Source organism: Ostrinia nubilalis, chromosome 5 (genome assembly GCF_963855985.1).
Source record: "Ostrinia nubilalis chromosome 5, ilOstNubi1.1, whole genome shotgun sequence".
Lineage (NCBI taxonomy): Eukaryota > Metazoa > Arthropoda > Insecta > Lepidoptera > Crambidae > Ostrinia > Ostrinia nubilalis.
Genome location: NC_087092.1, coordinates 15,021,829 through 15,047,008, shown reverse-complemented (window position 1 = coordinate 15,047,008; position 25,180 = coordinate 15,021,829). Strand labels below are relative to the sequence as shown.

General features: G+C 36.3%; 1 protein-coding gene and 1 long non-coding RNA gene across 3 annotated transcripts in view; one reads left to right on the top strand and one right to left on the bottom strand.

The window, feature by feature from the left end:
• LOC135072025 (putative nuclease HARBI1) overlaps positions 1-25,180 on the top strand; it is a 497,753-nt gene that overhangs the window by 140,880 nt on the left and 331,693 nt on the right. The gene's annotated exons all lie outside the window — the stretch shown is intronic.
• LOC135072297 (uncharacterized) lies at positions 21,815-22,286 on the bottom strand. The gene is made up of 2 exons (XR_010257396.1): positions 22,131-22,286; positions 21,815-21,855 (listed from the first exon to the last, which is right to left on the bottom strand). It is a non-coding gene; the product is annotated as an uncharacterized LOC135072297 (long non-coding RNA).

Genomic DNA, 25,180 nt, shown 5'->3' with positions numbered 1-25,180 from the left:
TTAAATATAAAATTGGATGGCAATCTGGACTTTAAAAAATCGTGTCAGAGCGTGTCAATTTTTGCTTTGACTCTGAATACCTAAACAAACTTAATGTGGATTGACGGCGTCACGCAAGAAGAAATGTAAATAGAAGTTGGAAAGTTTGGAAGCTGGTTCTCAGCAACGTGCAATGATTATTAGGCTGCTTCCTCGAATTGGGCATTACACAGACGTCGGGAAATGCTTTGCGCATACCCATTGGTCGGTGGGAACGGCCAGTGGGTTATGTGGGACTTTCTCCGCTTAACCACTAAAATCCGCCGGTCTCCACTAGAACCCAAAGAAACGGAGCCGCGAGTTATTGTCCTAGTTGGACATTCGTTCGCTGCTCCACCTCAGGCCAGAGGCTCGCTCACGAGCGAGCCTCTCCGGCTTCTAGGGAACCCCCAATCCCCTCCTCCAGTTGTTTTTTATAGAGGTTTTCTCCTCGCGGCCCTGGTACAAAAGGACCCCCGGCCCGCCGTAACGGGTTACGGTCTGCTCTATGCCGCTGCTCAGTCAGTTCTGCTGATCGGAGAACTACCGAGAGCGGCCCTCCAAAGAATGGGCCTGGGCAAACGCCCCGCCAGCCCCCACCTGTGGGGGGTTTTAAAGATGTCCCCTGCATCGTGGCCCAAGCAAATGCCTCGACGGCCCCCGGCCCACTCAATTGTGGGTTATTGGTTGCCCGACAGGTCTGCCGAGTTGACGAGACCTGCCGCGCAAGTGAGAAGTTAGTCGCCCGCGTGAATAGTCCACACGGACGTTGCCCAGGGTGCACGACGAGGAGGTCCCTCACCATCGCACACCACAGGGTCTCATGCTTAGGTTACTTTAACTTTAACAAGCGTCCGAAAACTATCAAACTTCATACGAAATACCCAGGTTATCGGTAAAGTTACTGAAAAACTTAGTAGGTGGTGCAACTCAGCCTTAGATTTTTTTTAACACGGAACGCTAACTATATCGTCCACATCGTCTACAACTACATCAAATAATAATAATAATAATAATAATAATAATTTATTATATACTCCTGTTTACAATAATCTCTTAATCTAAGTACATAATGGAGCTTGAACAACATTATTATTACAAAGAGGTTAGCGTTGACAGCTGTACTAGTATACACTGTGTCACAGCTGCCAGCGTCTTCCACCCTAGGTTTATAACTATTTCAGATGTTGTTACATTATGATAATTATAATTTTGAAGTTAAAGTTGATTAATTATAAAGGCCTATTACATGAGAATAAAAACAGGCAAAAGCGAACTTTGAGTGAATAAGTGTGTGTGCGTGTGTGTGTGTGTGTGTGTGTGTGTGTGTGTGTGTGCGTGTGTGTGTGTGTGTGTGTGTGTGTGTGCGTGTGTGTATGTGTGTGTGTGTAAGGAGTATGGATCAACATCATTTATCATTGGTAAGCATAACTTTCTCCGTCTCCGAGTAGCTTAGACTTAAAAGCCAAGAGCAAAGTTTTTGTTTGCAGTTGTATGTGGTCAGAGGGTAAATGTTGGTAAGTTTATTAGCCTCATTGTATAGATGACCTCCACAGACATAAAATTGCTGTCTTGCAAATGAAGTTTTGTGGGGTATGGAGGGGCACACTTTGTGTTTATCTCGTTTTGTGGTAGGTTTGAAGGTCATGGCCTTGTGTTTACGAAGAGTAGCATATAAGATAAATAGTTTCCTGACTGTAAGAACAGGACAATCAGTGTAAAGTTGGTGGGTGCTATATCTACGAGGTTTGCCAAGCATGACCTTCAATATACCTCTTTGTGCTCGCTCTAAGGGAAGTAATTTGGTGATACCCACTCCACCCCAGGCCACTATGCAGTATTGCAGAAGACTCTGAACAAGAGAGTAATATACACAGAGTAATGTTTTTTGATCCGCAGAATTTCTGAGCTTCCTAAAAATGGGTATTAGTTTTCTGACACGATTTGTTAGTGTATTAATATGTAGTGACCAATTTAGGGTGCTGTCAATAACAAGGCCCAAGTATTTGATATTGTCAGTTCGACTTAATTTAGGACAAGCACACGTGGTATGTGATTCACAGGTGTGAGCTTTCAAGTGAAAGTCAGTAGTTGGTTGGGTGCTGTTACGAATTGAGAACGTGATATATTTAGTTTTATCTACGTTTAATGTTAGTAAATTATTGTCAAGCCATAACATCACTTCAGCAAGAGCAAACTCGGTGCTATGGCGGACCTCCTCCCAATCCCTACCGTGTACAACTAATACTGTATCATCAGCATATGTAATGATAGTGCAATTTGTTATTGTTTTTTTACAAAGATTGTTTATGTACACGAGAAAGAGAGTCGGTCCCAGCACACTGCCCTGGGGCACACCGAACGAAAGGTTTACTGGTTTACTAGTAAAATCCCCAATTTTAACGCACTGAGTGCGATTTGAGAGATAACTTTTGAAAATGTCCAGTGCAATCCCTCGTATTCCAATTGTTTCTAGTTTCTGTAGAAGTAGAGGGACAGAAACGGTGTCGAAAGCCTTCGATAAGTCGAGAAATAGTCCTATTACTTTTGATTTATTATCAAGGTGCTTAGCTATTAATTCAGTCAGTAGTAAAGTTGCATCCTCCGTAGACTTACCTTTCATAAATCCAAATTGGTTCTTTGCTATTATATTGTTATGTTCTAAAAAATTTGTTAAGCGAGTATTTAGTACTTTTTCTAAAATCTTAGAAATAGCGGTCAAGACTGAAATCGGTCTATAGTTTCCGACACCGTTCCTGTCTCCACTCTTATAGATAGGGTGCACCAGAGCCCTTTTTAAGATGTCAGGGAAGATACCTGTCGTCATGGACAAGTTACACAAGTATGCAATAGGGAAAGCAAGGCTACTTCTAGCTCTTTTAAGTACTAATGTAGGGATCTTGTCGATACCAGTCGCCGAATCATTTTTTAAGTTTTGTATAATAGAGTCAATTTCATCGCTATCAGTACTGACTAATACCATGGAGTCCAGCTGAGATTGACATACGGGTAAATATGTTGGGGAGTTGCAATCATTTTTAGATTGCCGTTCAAGAATATTGTTAGCCAGTTTAGCACCAATTTCAGCAAAGTAATTATTGACCTGGTTGATTGACTCAAGAGGATCAGCATGCAGATTTAATAATTCACGGGGAGGCGGGGTAGATTGTTTTAAGTAGGTTATTTTGTTAATAGTGTTCCATGTGCCTTTTGCATTACCTTTGTATTTTAGAAATTCAGATTTTTCATATTCAATTTTTAATTTTCTTAATAGGTTATTGCAATAATTTCTGTATCTAGCATAAGTGATTTGCAGTATAGCATTGTAAGGATCTTTTTTAGCATTTCTATGTAGTCTGTCACGATTTCTAATACACCTGACTAGTCCCGGAGTCAACCATGGCTTGACTGTACGATAACGATGAGGAATCCGCACTATTTTAGAATGGTTTGTGATGGCTTCATGGATGATATCTGACAGAGCTTTAGCTGCCAAATTAGCGTCAGAAGTGTTATAGATACTAGCAAAGTCGATATTAGATAGGTACTTGATCAATGGAGAGTAGTCTATTTTTAATAAGGTTTTATTTGATGGATCCCTTTTCAGAGTTTGATCGAGAGAAAAAATTATAGGGGCATGGTCTGTTATAAGAGTATCCAAAATGAAGGTTTTTGATCTCTTGTTTGTTCGAAGCATAACATGGTCAATGCAGTTATCCATTCTGGTAGGCAATACATGTGCCGCTTGTAGCCCGTGGTGTGCCATTAGGTCCAAGTATTTGTCTCTGTTTGCTTCATGACAATTTGGGGAAATATTGATATTAATATCGCCTATGAGGACAACTGACTTTGTCGAAGCAAGTGAAGACAAACACAGGTCCATGTCATTACAAAAACTGTCAATATTGCCATACGAAGGTGAACGGTACACAGCTATAATTGCCAATTCATTTTTGTAGTTTATAATGAGGCAGTTTGCATTGGTAACATTTGGTTTTACAATATTATGTTGAATATCTGATCGTACGTATACAACTACTCCCTCATTTTGATTAGTAAAATCAGAGCTATATGACGAATATCCATCCATACTAGGGGTTAATGCCGATTTACTAAGCCAACACTCGGAAAGTACAATGACATCACATTGTATACCGATTTGATCCAAGAAAATATTGAGAGCATCAAAGTTTCGATTAATGCTGCGTATGTTAGTGTGCATAATTTTTAGTGATTTATTTGTGTTATCTATTTGGTTTTTAAGTTCATCGGGATCACATATAGATGACTCCGAGATATGAATGGAATCTATTCCATCATAGATATTTTCAAACGTGAAAATAGTTACGTGGAGAATCCATGGTGCATATCCAAATACTCGCAGATTGGCTTTTCTTAATTGTGTATATTGAAGAAGATGAAATTATTAGTGACAGCGGTACTCGTAGATGTGTGGTGTGTGTATAGAATAAAATATACGTGTATGAATAAGTGTGTTGCATGTGTTGGTGATAAGTGTAGGTACAAATTGTGTTCGCATAGACAATATAGGGGATTTCTAAAAAGCTGATAAGAAATGTACAAACAAAAATTATACAGTCAGTAAAATATGATGATAGCATGCAAAAACAAAAAGCCAATAGAAAATATAGATATACCGAGTTTCTTAGTCATTTGTCCTTGTTTGGTCGTAGGCTATCCAGTGAGGCTTCAGAGTCAATTCGATGAGACATAGTGCCTTCACTCTTGCGTAGGAAGACTTTACCGTGAGCAGTCCAACAGAAGGCATAGTCATTTCTTTTTCCAAATTCTCTGGCTATAAAGTACAGTCGCCTCGCTGTCTGAGTTAGACATTCATTAATAAATACTGGTTTGGGCTGGTTGTCAATCTGGAGTTGCCGTGTATTTAGTTTGCTGTCCTTATTTGTGCGATTATAACTTTTTATTGACGACAGTAACTTTTCTTTTAACGTGACAGTAGTTAGATCAACTATTATTGGCTTATTTTCTGCCTTTTTTGTGTTAAGCCGAAATATGTCACGGATATGGTGGTCGCTAATCGTGACATTTAAAACTTCTCCTATTTTAACCACCGTATTGATCAAATCACTTTTTGTCTCGCTTTTCTGGACAGGGATATTCTTAATTTCAATACTAGCCAATTTTTGGTATCTCTCAAGATTCTCAACTTTAGCTTCAAGAGTTTGAATGTACGCTAGTTGAGTTTTCCTCTCGTTATCCATCACAACCAGCTTATCCTTTATCTCATCATATTGTCTGGATAAAAACTCTATCGATTTCATAATGTCGTTATTTTGTCTCTGGATATCATTTACACTTCCCTGTAGAGTATCCTGTTGTTTCTGGAGCGATGCCATGGACTTCCTAATTTCAGCCATAAAGGTTACCATTTCATCATCATGATTGAAATAAGCTCGTCGTTATAGAAAAAATACTGGTTTTAAACGCTCATGATTCCTAGACACTTTCGTTCGATGTTCGCTTGAAATAAGATTATACCTGTTCTTTTAACAGCAAACTTAAACTTTGCCATATTATATATATTAAAAACGATGCCCCTATAACTAGTGAGAATAATATCTGAAAGAATAAGATAATAAACTTATTAATACACAATGATACAATTAAAACAAAAAATAAATATAAACAAACATAGAAATCGAAAACATTACCTGGTGTGCCAAACACTTTTTTAGAAGTCTACAAGATTCTAATAATGTTCGGTATACGAACACAAAGTTGTTCAAATTGTCCTCAAGCGAGCTCTCTAGGGCCGACTCCTTGATCAGCTCATTTAATGCTTGTAGCATGCTTCTTATTATGGTGAGCAGAGAATAATACATCAAAATGCCCAAAACATACCGGCATTCATGTAAGATTTCATTGAAAGTAAAGAATAAAAAAAAGAACAACATCGGACATCGGCCTTCGTCACTAAAGTGCGCAGTCTCCACAGTTAAAACAACTCTCATTACAACAAAACTGAACATGAGGACATATATTTTTCTTTTTAGTTGTAATAACGATGTTTTGTATGGAAGATACCTTATAAGTATACTGTGGGCTTGGGATAAGCCCAGAAGAAGTGTTTGAAAGTCATTTCCGAAATGGGGACCATAATACAAGAATATAGAAAAACTTAAACAATTAAGAAGCATAAAAAAAATCATCCACAATACATTATGTGGATGATAAAGTGTTAAAAAACAATCCAAAATAAAAATAAAAGTTGATAGGGATAAAAGGACTTCCAGCGACAACAGAAAAGTCAAGAAGAGGCGTTTCCTTGTCGTCAAGTACCGGAAATCGCGATGAATGTTGATGGTTTTTTCCGCTACACAAATTATTTTAATTGCTTCAAAGTCCTCCATGTCGTGCCGCGATGTAACACTATCTGTGTTCTTTAACAGCGAACCACCCTTAGTGTAAAAATGGAATAATTTAATATTATAATATTTTATGTTCTTAATTTGTTTTTTTTTTCCATATCATTATGTGGTGCTTAGCACTTGGTAAGTGATGGGATTCCCAAGGAAAGCTAATAATGTTAAGTGATCATCGAAGTAAGAACTATACGAAACAATGTAAACACAATTTTATTTGTTTAATGGCATATAAATTAAAATTTTCCTGCCATTAGATGGCCTCGAAAGATTCTGTTATTGACAAAAAGTCGATTGAACAATGAAACTAAAACAACCAAATAGAACGTAAAATATAAAAGAGAACACACACTATTCCCCTTGTTCTATATGTCCTCATTCATTTGCAGAGAGACGATGATGTAGTCGACCATCAGGGACAGCACCACGGGCAGGATGTAGGTCCCGACCGGCAGCGGCGGCAGCAGCTCCACCTGCAGCGGCTCCACGCACACCAGCCGCTGGAAGTCCTTCAAGCTCGACGGGATTGCCATTTTAGAATCTGAAAAATATGATAGTAATTTTATTTTTTATTGAGCCTGGAGTGGAGGCCACGTACCGGAAAGCGTCAGACGTCCACCCACAAGGTGGACCGGAGACCCCATAAAGGTAGCAGGAAGGCGCTGGATGCAGGCTGCCTGCCAGTCCTGCCACCAACCGGCCATTGTGGAAATCATTGGGGGAGGCCTATATTCAGCAGTTAGACGTCCTAATACTGAAATGATGATGATGAGTTTCCCCAAAACATCTGTGTATTCAAGTTATAATTCGAGATAAATAAGCAGTCCACAAAGACTTTTTAACTGTAACTCACTGAAAACTTTTGCTTTGTCAAACCTATTAGATGCATAGTGAAGTTTAGCCAAAGTCTGCTTCAGCGCCACCAATTGGTTGCTCACTCCTTGCCCAGCCGTTGTAGTCATCACAAAAGTCCCAATATACATTATGATCTCATACCAAATACCTTCCGCAAACATAGCCTGAAAATATTGAGACATGTAAAATTTGTTAATGGTTTGAATTTGAAAGTATTGGTAACAATGGTTATTACATTTTGTTTTAATAGCAGATTTAAGCCTTGCCATATAAAATATATTAAGTACGATGCCCCAATAAAAAGTGAGAACAATATCTGAAACAAAGAAAAAGACGTGTCAATCAATAGTAATTATAAGGTAGGTAAGAAATATAAACATAATTATGAATGCCTGTATACATTACTTGGTGTGCCAGACACTTTTTTAGCTGTCGACAAGATTCCAACAATGCTCGGTACACAGAAGCAATGCTGTTCAAATTGTCCTCCAGGGCCGTCTCCTTGATCAACTCAGTTACTGCTTGTAGCATGCTCCTAATCATGGTGAGCATAGAATAATACATCAGAACGCCTAGCACATATCTAATTTCAAAGAAAGTATTACTGATGGTATACAGTATATTCAACAAAAGCATTGGACAGTGTTCGTTAATATTACCACTTAAGTTTTCATAGTTGTTACCATAATTTTGTATAGTTACCATAGCCTTCATAGCCACTAAACTAATCATTGCGACATATTTTTATTTTAAGTTGCTTCAAGGATACTTTGTATGAAAGATTACTTTTCAGAACACTGTGCACCTGGGATAAACACATATTAAGTGTTTTAAAATCATGTCCAAAATGAGGACCGTAGTACAAGAGTATAGACCAACTTAAAAAACATTGTTGTATATAAAAGATCACCCACACACAAAGTACCGGTTTAAAAAGCATGAAAATACATTTCAAAATGTAAATGTTAATTGATAGAAAAATCAGGATTTCTAATGACATTAAAATCGCAACGTAAAGTCGTTTCTTTGTCGTCAAACTCCAGAAGTCGCGATGGATGTTGATTATTTTTTCCACAACACATATTATTTTTATTGTTTCAAAGTCCTCCATATCGTACAGCGATATAAGAATGACTGTTTTTTTTACGTAACAGCATGTCACCCCAAGCTCATAATTTCATTTCTTTTATTGTTATGTGATTAACGTGAATTCCTACTTTGACAAGGGTCACTCGTCACGGGAACCAAGAATTTAATTTACCTCCTCATTCTTGGCTTAAGGACTTTTGGAATAATTTGTACGCTGAATTACAGGTGGGGACACCTTATTTAAAGTGCTTATTTAAAAATGGTATGTACAACAGATTGTAGCTATGATTGATTGCTAGTCCGTACAGATTTCTTAGGGAAATTTTCCTAAATTCGATTGGTGTACTCTGATCCCATGGCGACCACGGGCCGGAAGTCGTCGTGTGGCCTGCCCTCCCATTAGGTAGATCAACAATCGCGGTCGAAGGTCATTATGCGGACAACGCAGGACTTGTCCTTCTGGGAATCCTTAAAGGATGCCCTTGTCCAGAAGTGGACGTCATTTGGCTGAAACAAACGAATGAACGAACGGACTCTGATACAGTAATTTTATTGACTGTGAAAAGTACGTTACTAGAAGTTAATAGCTACTGTTATTTAAGGGATCTTTTTACCCAGCAGTGGACGTCATGACTGAATCGAACTAAAGAAATAGTACTAATAATTTTATGAAAATGTCAATCATTGGTTACATCATCTGGTAGTGACTGGTAGTGAGCTTCAGTCAATGTGAAATAATTTTCAAACTAGAAGCAGCAGTATCTGCTTTCAAATATAATATTCCATACAGACATGGTGACCTCGTTATGATATATAGTTATTGTAGATATGATGACATATTTATAAACACCATTTTAATATTGAAAATGGTTGATATATATCTAAGTAAGTAGGTGCTTAGCTATTAATGTGAGACGAACAACTTATGGAAGTGGGTTCCCAATGACACTTGTACAAGATAATCAGGTAGAGCACGAACTACTTATGGAAAACATTCATTACTTTTATGACCATTATTTATAGGTTAAAATTTTATGTTCTATCGAATGTAATAATACCTAGAAAACTAATAAGTTCAGTAGTGTAGGTTTCTCCATGTCTGATAAAAATATTGATGGGGGAAATTTTTGTGTAATTTTTTCGACTAATGAAAGCGAGCGTTTACCAAAAGTACCTACCTACTTAAAAGGAAACATAATGGGTTATTTATTTCATCAGATATCATAATGTGACATTTATTTTTATCATAGTTGAATACATATAATTTCACCCTGGATAAGATAGGTAGATAGATTAAGTGTTGCCAACCCAAATTTTAGAAAATTGGTAGATTATGTGCCAATTGTTGGTAGAAGTTGGGAGAATGTAAAATGCAAAATTGGTAGATCTACCACCTCAACTTAGAAAAAAAATTAAGATTCATAAAACCATGGAATAGAAAGTCAATTTTCACACATGCTACATGCTTTAAACTATTTGCATGTTTATTTAAAATAAATCTTCCACCGGCACACTTTAGATCACACCTACATGATTTACAATAAAAATATCCTTCACCCTTAGTACTTTCTTGAAGCCAACCTGCAAATTCCTTATCTTTCTCCCATAATTTTGAATATTTTTGGTCATAACTAGTGCCTTTTTCTTTGTTTTCGTGGCGGAGTTCCTAACCTAGAACTCCGTGTCTCGCTTTCGCTGCTATCAGAATCCATTATTAAAATGAAATACATGCCACGCAACCGCTAATTAATGCAAGCACCGTTTAAACGGAGTTTTCGAGGAGCAAAGAAAATATTCATTAAAATCACTCTATTTCGCAACATAAAAAGCTTAACACACACACACACACACACACACACAATCCAAATCCAAACGACACACAGATCATCACAGATTAGAAAGAAATAAATAATTACCACAGACTTTTTTATAAACTTGGCTCCACACATTTGGGCCACAGACTAAGTAGTAAGAAGAGAACAGGATGGCTAATTATTGTCGGGTTATAGACGCGACATTGTGGTGATATGTGAAAATTAAAAAAATAGGTAGATTTTAGGTCTAGGGTGGTAGATAGGTAGACTGAAGTGAAAAGTGGTAGATCTACCAAAAAGTTGGTAGATATGGCATCACTAGATACAAAGCACAATTAGATGTCGTTATTCATTTGCAGAGAGACGATGACGTAGTCGACCATCAGGGACAGCACCGCGGGCAGGATGTAGGTCCCGACCGGCAGCGGCGGCAGCAGCTCCACCTGCAGCGGCTCCACGCACACCAGCCGCTGGAAGTCCTTCAGGCTTTTAGAATCTGAAAAATTTGAATATTTTGTTTTATATTGACTACCCCTAAAATATCTGTTCATTCATATCTTTGGGGACGTATGAATTCGAGATAAAGCAGTCCACATATTTCACACCCTGTAAGAAACACTGATAAATTATGGTTTTTCAAACCTATAGATACATAGCGAAGTTTAGCCAAAAGCCGCTTCAGCGCCACAACCTGATTGTTCACTCTTTGCCCAGCCGTGGTAATAATCACCAAAAACCCGATAAACATTATGACTTTATACCATATGCTTGCTATACTATAGATTGCCTGAAAATATTAATAAATTTAAAATTTGTTATCTTTTGACATTTTAAAGATAAAAGTTATTATTAGGTACCTACATTTTCTTTTAATAACACACTTAAAGCATGCCACATTAAATATATACAGAACGATGTCCCTGTAAAAAGTGAGAACAATATCTGAAACAAAAATATGTATCAATAGACATAGGATAAGAAACATAAACATAAATATAAATGTGTATATCATTACTTGGTGTGCGAAACACTTTTTAGTAGTCGACAAGATTCCAACAACAATCGGTACACGGAGGCAAAGTGGTACAAATTGTCCTCAAGCGAGCCCTCCAGGGCCGCCTCCTTGATCAGCTCATTCACTGCTTGTAGCATGCTCCTTATTATGGCGAGCAGAGAATAGTACATCAAAGAGGTCAGAACATATCTAATTTCAGTGATAATTTCATTGATGGCAAACATTGAATATATTAACCCATTTAGACCTACCGTACCCTATGTGGTACAGTATCTTTTTGAAAATATTTTGAAATACCAAACTGTCTTTAAGTTTTAAAAATGATGGTGACAGTAAGCTTAAAGTGATTATTTTACATAAAAATATTTAAAAATACGTTTTAACAAGTGGTTTTGGAAATATTTATGAAATCCCTCGACAGAAAATAAAAAAAATATTTACAATGTATTCAAGAAGGTATATTTCTTATTATTTATGGTAAATTATATTATTTATCAATTTTATTTCAAAAATAGAGTACAATAGATATCATGAATACTAATAAAATATTATTGAGATTATTTTTAAACGGTTTATTTCAGTCTAAAATAGGTGTACCGTATAAGGTACAGTAGGTCTATGCATGAGCAAATCATGCGAGAAAATATAATTTATTTTTTATTATTATTATTTGTTTTAGGCTATTGATGCTTCACTATATTGACACAACTCATGAAAAATTTGGCAATTTCAGCAAACATAAAGCAATTTTGGTATTTTTCTACTGCTGTCTTGTCAGATGACCGCTAATGATGATCAAACTGACGAAGATGCAGGCGATAAAGATAGTTTCAATGTAATTAATTACCCTCAGAGTTTTCTTCGATGGATTTGCTGAATTTCCATCGTCGTGTTTCTAAATGCGATTACAAATAGCACTAAACGTAACAAGTCAGAAGAAGCTAAGTCTTCTTCAGCTATCCTCACTAACTTCGGAGATAGTAGGAAAAAAGAACCAAACGTGGTAAGTATCACAGAAAACGTCTTACAAGATGTGCCAAATATAAAACGTCTTACAAGATGTGCCAAATATGATACTGGTGATTATGTGATTTTATTTTTAATTTATATCATACATAAATCAATAAAAACTTTGTTTGAACAACGAGTATGTTTTGCATGCTTATAGACCTACTGTACCCTATATGGTACGGGCTCCCCATGGCCCCCTATTTATGGATTATTTTTTTAAATATTTTTTTCATGATTTTTATGCTTCCCTTTGAATGTTTTTGATGAAAAATCAAATTTTATTTACAAAAATAATTATCGGTCTAAATGGGTTAACAACATGGGACAGTACTCATTAACATTATCACGTAAATCCACATTTTGCACAGTTGTAATAACCCTCATAGCCATTAAAGTAATAATGACGACATATACATTTGTTTTAAGTTTCGTCAAGGATAATTTGTAAGGTATATGACTTTTCAGGGCACCGTGTACCTGGGATAAACACATAACAAGTGTCTCAAACTCATGTCCGAAATGAGGAGCATAGTACAGGAGTATGGAGAAACATAAACAATTTTGAAGTATATAAAAAATTAGCCACAAACAATTTTCTGGTTTAAAAATCGTGAAAACACATTTCATAAGGTAAATGGAAATTGGTAGAAATATCAGGATTTCTAATGAAATTAAAAACGCAATAGAAAAGCGTTTCTTTGTCGTCAAACTCCAGAAGTCGCGGTGGATGTTCATTTTTCTTTCTGCTACACACAATATTTTTATTATTTTAAAGTCCTCCATATCGTACTGCGAATAAGAATGTCTGTGTTCTTTACGTAATACCTAAATACTTCTTCAATAAAATTGTATTTTGAATGCTTAAGGGATGTCTCGGCTTCTCCCTTCTTATTACATTGAATTGTTTATTATTAAGTCTAGCTTATATGCATAACGAGCTTGTACTTATTGAAAATGGTATGATAGCGACAGACCCTATTTTTATTATGTCATAATAATATGGTTGGAAATGACATGCCAAAGCTAAAAGTGAACAGCTGGCAAGAGCGTCAAGCTGCCACGAGAGACCGCACGCTACTAACTGGTGTACACATACGCTCCTCATGGAAGCTCGCGATGGCTCTTTACCTCCGTATTCACAAACGATGCTTGCTTATGCCTTAGTAAGTGAACACGGCAATATTGACTGTTTTCTATTAGCTGTTACTTAAAGAACTGACGATATTTCGCACTGAAATTTTCAATGTATTACAGACGTATGCGTGAGGGGATGATGATGATATTTCGAAAAAACGATTAGAAAAATTTTGCTCAATAGAAAAAAAACTTTAAGTTACCTCTGATATTTTTATAAAATCTTAATACAACCGTGTTTCACAATAAAAATCCGATAAAATCACAAAGACATCGGTTTTTACCTCTTCGATTTCCTGACTGATTTAGATTTCAAGAAAACTGAATAGTTGTTACCTATTTCTATTAACTTCCTGTTAAAAATGTGAACGGCGCTTACGATATTTAGTTTCGAGCTCGTTGATGGACACAGATATTATTATGGATGACGTTTAAAAAATGGCACGCTCGTTTTCATACTTTTCATTCTATTTATTTGACATGCGCGATATGCGGTATCTATCCTATCCTTTTAATTATCTATGTGCGGAAACGTTACGAAATCTGAATTTTCGCTGACCGCCTAAACCCCCTTAAGTGAGGCAGCAAATCGAACGCATAGCGTTGAATAGAGCTCTGTGATTGGTTCGTGTGTCACCCTGTGCGTCCACGCGCATTGTGAGACCTCATAGTACTGTTTGTGAATACGGGCGTAAGCCTTGTTCGCACTAGTCGAGTAATTTAATCCAATGGCAAGTAATTTCATAGCTAAATATAGAATTAAGTCCAGTAGTTTTCAGCGTTTAGTCGAACCAATCCATTATTTACTATTTTGACAGGTGAGTAGCACCCCCCACAACACGTCCCTGTTCACTCGTTCACTGACTAAGGCGATTATCACACTGCACCGCGCTCCGCCGCGGTACGCGGGACGACAGATTTAACCATTATATGCAAGTACATACCTCAGTTTGTATAGACGCTGACAACGCGTTTGCGCGCGCGATTCGTTATATGTAGCCACGCGGACCGCGGTGGAGCGCGGTGCAGTGTGATAATCGCCTAAACGACTCTGAGCCGGGCGGTTTAGTCGAGTTTTTTATAAAAACCACTCATTATTAAATGTTTACCAAATTACGAACGGTGGTTTTTTGTCAATAGCGAGTAGCGTTACTAAAGCAAGTTGCTAAATAGGCTAGAGCCTATAAGAAGAAGCCTAGAGCTAGAGCTCTAGCTTAGCGATTGGTAAGAGTGGGTACTTCCTACTATCCTACTAATATTATAAATTCGAAAGTTTGGATGTCTGGATGTGGATGTTTGTTACTCTTTCACGCAAAAACTACTGAACGGATTTTGATGAAACTTTATAGTATTATTGTTTATATCCCAGAATAACATTTTATAGGCTATAATATATGACGATCTGTGACAAACGAAATTTCACGTGGGTGAAGCCGCGGGCAAAAGCTAGTATAACATATTTATTGTAAGTAGCTTATGGTTTCCAAAGACTGACATAATAAGTAGGTTACTTAGTACTTAATTATTAGCTTACTAGTTTTCGGAGCAATAACATTCAATTATAAACACAAAGGCTGGGTTGCACCATCTTACTGTAACTTTAACGAACGTCAGAAATCTGTCAAACTCCATACAAAAAACACCGGTTATTGGCAAAGTTACGGTTACAATAAGGTGGTGCAACTCAGCCTAAATCTACGACTCGAATACTAAAGTTTGAAATGTTATTTCTATCCATATTTTCCCATGCCCATTTCATAAAACACTGATGGGTTTTGTTATACAAAATAAATAGTGAAGTTATATTAATGTAACTGAATTTACTACCAACTACGTTTGACGTGTAGGCAGATACGCAATGAATCAAGCTCTCGTATTAGAGAAAATTTACAAGCTACATATTAATTAATATTTTCTGTTTTTTTAATTTATCGTCTCTTTTTTTCTCTTCTTGAGTGGTGTAGGTACAATCTATACTTAATATTATTCAGCTGAAGAGTTTGTTTGTTTACTTGAACGCCTAATCTCAGAAACTACTGGTCCGATTTTAAAAATTCTTTTTGTGTTAGAAAGCTCATTTATCGAGGAAGGCTATAGGCTATATACCATAACGATACGAGTAATAGAAGCAGAGCTACAATGAAAAACCGGCCAAGTGCGAGTCGGACTCGCACACCGAGGGTTCCGCGCCTTACAAACGTAGCGGATTACAATTTATGACGTATTAAATCAAATTACTTACTAGATATCGTAGTAGTCTTTAAGTTTTGATTCCGTTGCGAGTAGTGGCGAATTTCAAAATATGCGGTATGATTATAGGTAGGTACCTACCTCAGCGTTTTGAATTTTTGCGTTGATTTAGAATTTTTTACAGTATAGTGGCAATTAGATTTAAGAAGTGTTTGATTGAATTTCAACTATAATATCTCTACGCGTTCATGTGAAAAAGGGTAGGTAGTAAGTTTATAAATTATTAAAAAAATATTTTATGTCATGTAAGCAAAAATAATATTTTAAATTTTTAATATTTTATGTAACTTCAAATTTATCATTTTCGCAATTTTTCCTTTATCTGTACTATAATAACGTTGCTTCGTGCCGAATTTCAAGATTCTGAGTTCACGGGAAGTACCTTGTAGGTTTTGATTCCCTAGCGTGTGACGGAAATTCGTTTAAGGTGTCGGTATAAACTGCTGTATCTTTTGATCGCGTTAACTTATAAGTTTGATTTTTTCACTGCTTAAAGGGACAATAAACCTAGGTATTTGGTATAAATTTCAATTTGATACCTTTATTCGTTCGTGAGAAATAAGGTAGTAAGTTTCATTTTATTAAAATATTTTTATTATATTATATAACCAAAAAAATGAGATTTTCGCAATTTTCCCTATATTTGCATTATATGACAATGCTTCATACCAAATTTCAAGATTCTGAGTTTACGGGAAGTATCCTGTAGGTTTTGATTCCATTGCGAGTGTCGAAAATTTGTTGAAAATATCGACATAATCGGCTGTATCTTTTTATTGGCTTGGCTTAGAAGTTTGATATTTTCACAGCTTAAAGGAACAATAGACCTGAGTATTTCATGTGAATTTCAGCTTGATACGTCCACGCGTTCTTGAGATAAAGGGTCTTGACAGACAGACAGACGGACAACAAAGTGATCCTATAAGGGTTCCGTTTTTTCCTTTTGAGGTACGGAACCCTAAAAATGATGCCAAAACGGGTTTTCACGCGTACGAAGTCGCGGGCGCAGCTAGTAAAGTACAGTCCTCTCAACTTAAGCTGAGAATTGCATTTGTGTGAGTGCACACCGATAGTGTAGAGTGGCAATCGGCTTGAGGCGCGGCGCGTCTCGCGCATGGTTTAAACCGGTTTATACTAGTTTATAGCAAGCGGTCTGAGGCGCGGCGCGTCCGCCACGCGTCACTTCCCTGCCGCTCACATACTTCACTTCACCCCCGGTACTGGTAGCAGATAGACGTGTAATTTTATGTAATTGTGTTCCAAATATTAGTGAAATGGCTCCTACTGTAAGTGAATTTCCTGTACGAAAACCATTAAGCAGGCAAGTGAAATAAATTTTATGCTAATTGAATACGTATTTTAAAGGTGTGAACGAAAAGTTTTTAGTCTGTTTTTATTTTGTAATTGTAAAAATTTGTTTGTCTTTTTGTTGTATTTTGTAAGGCTGGCTGGACGCCCTCTCTATAAACGGTGCTCGCAGAATATCAGCGTCGAGGTACTTCGTGCCTTGGCAATTGGCATATGCTGAGCGAGGACCTGTTTTTATTTATTTATTTATTTAAAAGGATGTGTCAAGTGTCGTTACATCGGCCCAATTGGTAGCTAGTGTTTTATGGAGTTCCTTTTAATAAAACATTAATTTTATTTGTATGTGTTTTACTAACTGTACTTTTGGCGATCACTCACACAAATGCAATTCTCAGCTTAAGTTGATAGGACTGTATAAGACATTAAAAGACTAGACGGGTAAAAAGAAAATTAGGAGTTTGTTATTTCTTTCGAGATCACGTGTAATTTAATTTAATTTATTATTCTAAACATCTTAAAAGCTAAAAGAATACAAGTTCCAAAGCGCTTATAAGATAAATTACAAATAAGTTATCATGCATGTCAATATAATAATATATATATACTTAATTACATATTACATACAAGTGGTTATGTATATAAAATGTTAGCCAGGAAAAGTAAATTCAAAGAACATTTAGATGTCCTCATTCATTTGCAGAGAGACGATGATGTAGTCGACCATCAGGGACAGCACCACGGGCAGGATGTAGGTCCCGACCGGCAGCGGCGGCAGCAGCTCCACCTGCAGCGGCTCCACGCACACCAGCCGCTGGAAGTCCTTCAGGCTTGACGGGATTGCCGTTTTAGAATCTGAAAAACCAACCACAGTAAAACATCAACAGGAAATCCTAGATACTTGGTGTCTCGTTGCTTTTGCGACGCAAGCTTTGATTTATATTCCTCTGAACAAGTTGTGGAAATCCTTGGGTAGATCTTTGTCCAGCAGTAAACGTAATTTGGTCTACCTACATTACGTTTTCCGGTCCGTGGTCGCCACTCCAGAACTTTTCTGTCCCAACGGCCATCAGCTCTACAAGCTTTGTGCCTCGTCCACTGACACTTAAGTTTGGCAACTCTGTGGGCTATTTCAACCGATTCGATCACGTAAAGTTTTAGATTTACAAGAATATTATGATGTCTTGGCAGTAACTAGATGATACAAACCTATGTACGTGTAACGAAGTTTTGATAACAGCCGCTTCAGCGCCACCACTTCATTGGCCACTCCTTGCCCAGCCATGGTGATCATCAAGATGGATCCAATATATTTAATAATATGGTGCCATATGCCTCTCGCAAACTTTGACTGAAAATATTGCGACGTATAAAGTGGTTGACGTAATATTATAAATACAAAAAAAGAAAAATGCACTTACCTCTTTTATCAGTAGCATACTCAAACTTTTCCATATTAAATATATGATGAATGATGCCGCGATGAAAAGTGATAATAATATCTGAAATAAAGAACAATTACACATGTTATTAATGATCACCACTATTTAAATAATATTAACTAATCTGAAAATCAAAAGCGTTGCCTTACTTGATGAGCCATACACTTTTTTAGCTTTCGACAAAATTCGAACAATGTACGATACACACAGGCAAAGTTATTTAAATTGTCTTCAAGCGACCCCTCCAGGGCCGCCTCCTTGATCAGCTCATTTACTGCTTGTAGCATGCTTCTTATTATGGTGAGCAGAGTGTAATACATCAAAATGCCTAGTGCATATTGTCCTTCATTGAAGACTTCATTGATAGAAAACAATATAGATGGTAGATATGTCATACATTCATCTTCATGAACAAAGATAGTCTGCACAACTTTACCAGCCTCTACAGCAATAATAGTAATCAGAACAACATAAACTTTCGTTTTTATTTGTATTAGCGATGATTTGTATGGCAGATAACATCTCAATACATTGTGCGCCTGGGATAAACGATCAAGAAGTGTTCTAAACCGGTGTCCGAAAAAAGGACCATAATATAAAATTATTGAAAAACATTGAAAGTTTTTAAACAAATAAACAATGATCCACAAATAATCTTTAAACGCATAACGCAGGAGGAAACATTTTGCAATATATGTGATAACTGCAAAAGATAATGCAACTTTCAGTGATATTAGGAAAGCTAAAAAAAATTGGTTCCTTGTCGTCAAATACCAGAAGTCGCGATGGATGTTGATTATTTTTTCTGCTACACATATTATTTTAATTGCTTCGAAGTCCTCCATATCGTCGTACCGTAAGTCCGCGATATGACAATGACTGTGTTAACTACGTAACAGCACGTCATGAGTAAAGATACGGAAGTATTTTATATCCATAATTTATGTACACGCTTACAGTTTTTTTATCATGTCATTAATCTTAATATTATAATGACTTTAACTAGTGTTACCCCGGCGTTCGTTGTTATGGTAGCGTGACTTAGCGTAGCTTCAACTTGGCTCGTCCGTCACTCATGGCTGGGATGTCTGATTTCGAAATGAATTTGCAGACCTTAATGAATGAATTGTATTCTTTTGAGAATGGTGATACTATTAAGTCTCTCAATGTCGGAAAGGTGGGTATAGTCTCTTGGCCTGATCTTGGTCCAATGTTGAGTTGGATTTCATACAATTTGATCTTGCTTCACGTCGTGTGATGCTGCTACACACGATCTCTCATTACTGTCAAATTTTTTAGGTTGGTCACGCATATGCATATCAGTCATACCATGAGTGCGAGAATTTTCAGATATTATGTCAAGTACCACCACCAAATTAGGCTTCGCTCAGTAAAGCAGATACTAAAAGGCGCCTGCAAATATCACATTTTATACAGACTTTGTGACTTACCTATAGTATGTAGTAGTAAGCATTTGATTTTGAGAATGGTTCAAACGCATTAAAGTAAGTAGCTTAGCTGGCATTAACTACAGAAGGAACAATTTATGAAAGTGGTATATTGATGAGTTTTTATTTGAATAATATAATACACTCCATAAAAAGTGTGTTCATTAATTTAAAAGAACAATCAAATACCATCGTTCTATTTCGTTTTTTTTTATCAAACTGAAGTTGCTGAAGGGGTTTCTTTTTGTAGAGTGTAACCCCACTTTCTTATGGTGCGTCCAGACTGGGCGAACGGGCTCACGCGGCAAACTCGACATCCTGCTCACTCAAGAGCAAGATGAGCAAGATGACCAGCGTGCCGCGCGAGCCCGTTCGCCCAGTCTGGACGCACCATAATAGTAACGGCCTCCGAGCCATGAGTATTCCTAGGGGGGATGCAAATAATGATGATTAAACTAGATTAACTTTATTTATTCGATTTAATATCAATAGTGTTCTATTAATAATTTCGGAACCCCGATATTTACCATGAGATTTTGAAACAATTTAATATTATTATAAAAAATGTATTCTTTTGTAAAAATAAAACACACATCGTTAATATCCTTTTCATATTTGATCAATTAAATTTTTCCAATTGTAAAATTGATCTGTTAATTTTTGAAACTAGAAAAGTGTGCAATATCGTTATCCTAGATAGTTTAGGGTCCCCAGAAAAGAAAATAAGTCAAAATCATTAAATGAGTAGGCAGAATAAAACATATAATTCAATTTTTCTAAATTAATTTGAATGATTAATATTATTGACATAAATAGGTACATAACTGAGTAAAACTGGATGTTCGATTAAAAAGAAGAGATATTTTTGAAGATAATTCCCAATAATTACAAATTAATCACTGTAAATGACACACAAACTACTTACATACTACGAGAAGAGACATTGTCGGTGATTACTACTAGTGATGTAATGTGAATTTATTAGATATAATTGAGAATTAAAGGATTAAAGATTTAAAGAGCAATTAGATGTCCTTATTCATTTGTAAGGAGACGATGATGTAGTCGACCATCAGGGACAGCACCACGGGCAGGATGTAGGTCCCGACCGGCAGCGGCGGCAGCAGCTCCACCTGCAGCGGCTCCACGCACACCAGCCGCCGGAAGTCCTTCAGGCTCCTCGAAGTGTCTATATTAGGATTGAAAAATATTGGGATTTAAATAAATGATTTCTAAATGTAAAGCCCAATTTGTGAACCGACTATTAGGTAAACACCTGGATGCGGGCAGCGCAAGAACGGTCGTTGTGAAAAACCTTAGGGACGGCCTTTGTTCAGCAATGGACGTCATTGGGCTGAAACAACAAACGAAAGTAATGCTCGAAGTTGTTCAGCCGGGTTAGGATGCGCGCCGTGATAAAATCTTATCAATCATTTTAGATGTCAAAATGAATGGGATTATCGCATAAAATCGATAAATTAGCGCGATACGCTTATTACGGTACGTACCCTAGGCCTACTGGAGTAAGTCTACTAAATAATATTATATTATTATAAGAATAAGAATAAGAATACTTTATTCAGCACAGAAAAATTAAATAATAATACAGTACAGATAACATTAAACTACAAGCTATGCTGAAGAGGCGTCCGCTCAGCTATATTCGCGACATAACAAGCGCCATGTCGAGAAGCTGGTTTTCAGCGGCGGGAACCAACACGATGAAGATTGCGGATTGCGCGCCCTCTTGACCGGGACCATATTGAGGCTACCAGTCAAGAAGGCGCGCAACAGGGGGCGTTATGGACGGTGATCACAAAAAAGAGAGAGAAAAAAATATATCTTGAATCAAAATCAAAATCAAAATTTTATAAAAAAAAATAAAACCGACTCCAAAAAACCTACACTAAAAAGTGGAAAAATAATTACTAATTACCTACTTATTTATTAGGACGAATTATTAATATTTATGTAGGTATACCATGATTGATACTTCTGGAGTCGGTGCCAAGATTATGAAACATGTAAAGTTTGCCTGCACCGACTCCAAAAGTATCAATCATGGTATACCTACATAAATATTAATAATTCGTCCTAATAAATATACTTATTTTAAAAATAATCGTTCAAATTGGTTTATAATCGGCGGAGATATTGCGTATAAAAAAGTTCATCCCCAATTTTCCACCCTTGGGGGTGAAATATTTTCTTCAAATTCGCATGAAACCACCCTTTTGATAATACCTATTCAACAATAATCGGCGGAGATATTGCGTATAAAAAAGTTCATCCCCAATTTTCCACCCTTGGGGGTTGTTTTTTTTATTATTAAATTTAAATGGGACCACCCTTGAGGTATTACCTATACGCTGAAAAAAGATTTGTTCAAATCGGTTCATAATTGGCGGAGTTATCGCGTAACAAACATAGAAAAAAAAAAAAACATACGGGTCGAATTGAGAACCTCCTCCTTTTTTTGAAGTCGGTTGAAAATCAAAAATATCAATGATTATATCAAAAGTTTCATACCGAAAAAAATGAATCTGTAAGTAATGTTTCGTAACACAAAACAAAAAGAATATAACCTGTAGATTTATAGCAAAGTTGACACAAGAGTCGCTTGAGCGCTTCAACCTCATTTCCCACTCCTTGCCCAGCCATGGTGATCATTATTAAAGACCCAATATGTTGCATGACATTATACCAGATGCCTTCCAAGAACAGCTAAAATATTGAGATTTGTAAAATTAACGTATGTACTCTTGATATTATGTAATGTTACATAGTCTGTTAAAAAATAACGGGAATTTTCGTTTTTTCAAAAAAGTATTTATTTATTCATCTAAATTAATATTGTTGCCTTTCAAATAGTCCCTTTTAAACATTATACACGTGTGCTAGCGCTTCTTCCAATTCTCAAATTACTTCTCAAAGTCGATCTTTGAGATAGCCTTTACATCTTTCGGCGACACGCGTTTAATGTCACTTATGCCTGTATAACAACGACCCTTCGATGGCCTTTTTATTTTCAGCAATAGGAACAAGTCACACACAGCCATTTCTGGCAAATTTGGAGACTGGGACATCGCTATAGTATTGTTTTAACAAATATTCGCCGCCACTTTTACTCAAAATTCAACAATTTTAGAACAAATTTTATTGCCATTTGTTTCATACCGAAAAAAATTCACAAAATATTCATAGTGTGAGCCAAACGATATGCCAACATCATCAGCAACTTCCCTTATTTTGTGATTCGACGGTCTTTCATAACCATTTCTTTCTGTTTTTTTTTTCACATTTTCATCGGTTTTTGATATGCTGGTGCGTTCAGAGAGATCGTCATCTTTTGCGCCTTCATGGTCTTCTTAGATACGATTTTACCACTCATAAACCCTTGTTTCACTCATTTCAAACTCATTTAATTTCATTTAATAAGCAAAACTTAATTCAAATTCTTTAATCCATTTTTCCTAACAAACAAAAATCGCCCAACTCATAAAACACGTCTTACTTAAGTGATTTCCGCAGAAAAAGTAAACAACGAAAAAAGTTGAAAATTGTATCATACTTCAGGGGCATAAAGTACTAATGATAATAAAATAAAAAAAATATCAATCGGACTCTCTAAACTCACGAAATTTCAAAATTCCCGTTATTTTCGGAACACACCTCGTATATTGAATAATTTATGAAGAAAAATAATTTTACCTTTTCATCTTTTAAGAGCAAACTTAAGCTTTGCCACATTATATATATGAAGTATGATATCCCTATAAAAAGGGAAATTAATATCTGAAACAAAAAAATCATTATTCATGTTTATATGTATTGATAAAAAATATTGTACCTATAAATGAAGAAATACATTACTTGTTGTGCCAAACATTTTTTTAATAGTCGACAAGATTCCAGCAATGCTCGGTACACTGAGGCAAAGTTGTTCAAATTGTCCTCAAGCGAGCCCTCCAGGGCCGCCTCCTTGATCAGCTCATGTACTGCTTGCAGCATGTTTCTTATTATGGTAAGTAGAGAATAATACATCAAAACGCCCAGAAAATATCTGATTTCACATGTGATTTCAATACCGACAAAAATTGAATACAAAAAGATTGTCGGACATTGGTCATCAAAACTACCACCACCTTGGCTAACTTTGATAAAAACCTGCACAGTTAAAATAACCCTCATAGCAACTAAACTAATCATGGTGACATATATTTTTCTTTTAAGTAGCCTCAAGGATAACTTGTACGGTCGATGACATCTCAGAATAACGTGCACCTGGGATAAACACATAAGAAGTGTTTTAAACTCGCGTCCGAAATGAGGACCATAGTACAGAATTATAGACAAACTTAGATAACTTATAAGTATAGAAAAAATTATCCATATACAATCTTTTGGTTGATAATTCGAGATAATACATTTCATAGTATAAATGTAAATTGATAGAAAAATAAGGATATCCAATGAAATTAAAAAAGCCGTGAAAATGCGTTTCCTTGTCGTCAAGTACCAGAAGTCGCGATGGATGTTGCTTATTTTTTCTGCTGCACATATTATTTTAATTGCTTCGAAGTCCTCCATGTCGTGCCGCGATGTAATAATGTCTGCGTACTTTACGTAACAGCAAGTCACTTCCATTTAAAAATAGCATAGAATATTAAATGCTTGACAAACTCCTGCTAGTAGTTGCTTTCTAATATCATTAATTTACTACTTTGCCTAGTGTTGTCCCAGTGTGCAGCCAAAGTATTCAAGAAATTATTGTTCGAAGACTTTGGGGATGTCGCAATTCCAAGTGCATAAGCAGGCTTCCCTCCTCTTCTTAGATTCATACATTACTACTGTAAGTAAACTGTTTAAGAATACGGTAAAGCATAAATTTCGGAGCTCGATTTTGAGTGACAGATGAAATTCTATTTGTGAGCCCGGAGAAATCCAGATGCGTGTGGCTTTTGAATGTCTTTTTAGAGATAGCAGTGGCGTGGAACTTTCGGCGTGACACTGTTTTTATACAAATCTTTGTTTACTTACTCGAACAATCACTCACTTTAAGTATCACTCAAGGGGTCTATGTTTGGCTTTAGTCTCAGTAAAAGTATTTTAAAAATCAGAAGAGCAGCACTTAAGACAGGCACCTACAAATGTCACGATCCAAACAGACATGACAACCTGTTCAGGATAGTATTCGTACCTACTTATTTTTTAATTATGAAAATGTCACACGCATTAAAGTAAGTAGGTGTTGGTAAATAACAATTTATGAAAGTGGTATAAAATATGATGGTTTTTTAAGAAATTGTAATTTTTTTATAGGTTGTTGTTGTTGTTGTGTTTTTTATAGGCTATATAACAGTATTCCAACTCGGCCATATTTTTGAAATAAATG